Source organism: Aplysia californica, unplaced genomic scaffold, assembly GCF_000002075.1.
Source record: "Aplysia californica isolate F4 #8 unplaced genomic scaffold, AplCal3.0 scaffold00968, whole genome shotgun sequence".
Lineage (NCBI taxonomy): Eukaryota > Metazoa > Mollusca > Gastropoda > Aplysiida > Aplysiidae > Aplysia > Aplysia californica.
This window is the reverse complement of record NW_004798238.1, coordinates 225,318-226,741: the sequence shown is the minus strand read 5'-3', so window position 1 is coordinate 226,741 and position 1,424 is coordinate 225,318. Positions and strand designations below refer to the sequence as shown.

At 42.7% G+C, this 1,424-nt stretch overlaps 1 protein-coding gene across 1 annotated transcript in view; it reads left to right on the top strand.

Annotated features, from left to right (window-relative positions):
• The window catches only part of LOC101852129 (carbohydrate sulfotransferase 1), an 86,740-nt gene that overhangs the window by 18,779 nt on the left and 66,537 nt on the right, over window positions 1-1,424 (top strand). The gene's annotated exons all lie outside the window — the stretch shown is intronic.

The window sequence follows — 1,424 nt, the reverse complement described above, 5'->3', positions numbered from 1 at the left end:
AACACACACACACACACACACACACACTGATCTCACCGCCGCTCGTCCTTCATCATTCTCTCGTGTGCACCTCGGACATGGTCGCTGCTTAAGAGTGTACATCAGAAAAACTTCCCCAGGACTCACCAAGATAAGATCTAACTAGGTGCACTCACACCACAGGTTTTCCCCACGCTTTGTGCAGCTGACCCCCACCCCCACACGAAGGAATGTCATAACAAATCTCAAGTAAATGGACACAGAACGCGAAGACCGACAGAAGGTGCAGTGTTTTTGAGAGTGGCTTCTGTGCGCAATACTGAAAGTACCGTAATTACAATCAATCACTCTTTCCCTCACACTTCATACAAAATAATTATAAATGAAGAGATGCTGCAATAGATCTCAAGCATGGGCACCGAACACGTAGGTCAACAGAAGGTGCAATGTTTTCGAAAATGGCCACTGTGCTCAATTTTTTAAGTGTTAGTATTAGTAAAACGTATGTATTCACACTTCCTGGTGTGCAAAATTGTAACGAACGTATTTTCTAGGTGGTACTTTGAGTTTCTTTGTTTACTTGTTTGCTTGTTTGAGTTTTCGTTCGTTCGTTTCGCCTGTGCATGTTTCACTCAATGTGGGTGCCCTATGTTATTATTATTATAAAAGGCGGGTACTTTCGTACTTTCCCTCTGTTGTTTATGATGTCTGTTTTACTTTTCCCCAGCTCAAAATGACAAATTATTATGCCGATGTGATTCTCTTTAAAATCAAACAAACAAGAAACCCGTATGACTCGCTATTCAAAGTTCAAAAGATTTTGAATTCGATTCCTAGTTCCACCATGTCTGAACGTTCAATCCCCAGTAGGCCTACTCTACCGTATAATGTATCCTGAGATCCCTCAGCAACAAGTAGTTGCCGGCGTCTTTGGTGTAGTGGTTGAGCGCTTCTGCGTCACTTGCAAAAAAATCTGAGTTCGGTTGTCAGGTGGGGAGAATTCTTATAATGGCGTATCTCGGTTTTTTTGTTGTCTGGGACGTTGTATTCCTCTCAGCCTGGGTTGGCCCTGATAGGCAGTATTATTTAACAAGTGGCTACTGAATAAATTATGATAGAAACAACATGTGAGTGATTGTGGTATACGCCTACAGGCTACAGCACTGCTTGTGTCATCCGGTTTTGGGGGGGGGGGGGGGGGGTTGAATAGTTAATTTGAATGAACCCGAAAGGTAAGCTCTTATTGCCAAACCGAATTTGTCTTTAATTTGATGTAGACAATACCACATCTTTTAAAGGTAGGAAAGAAGGCAGAGACGATGCGTCAGTATAAACGTTACGTACTAATATATTATTATGAGAGCTTTGAGGAGTACATCTGTGCGTGAATGCGTGTGTTTGAAGTGGGAGGGGTTGGGAGACAGAGAGAGACAGAGAGAGAGAGA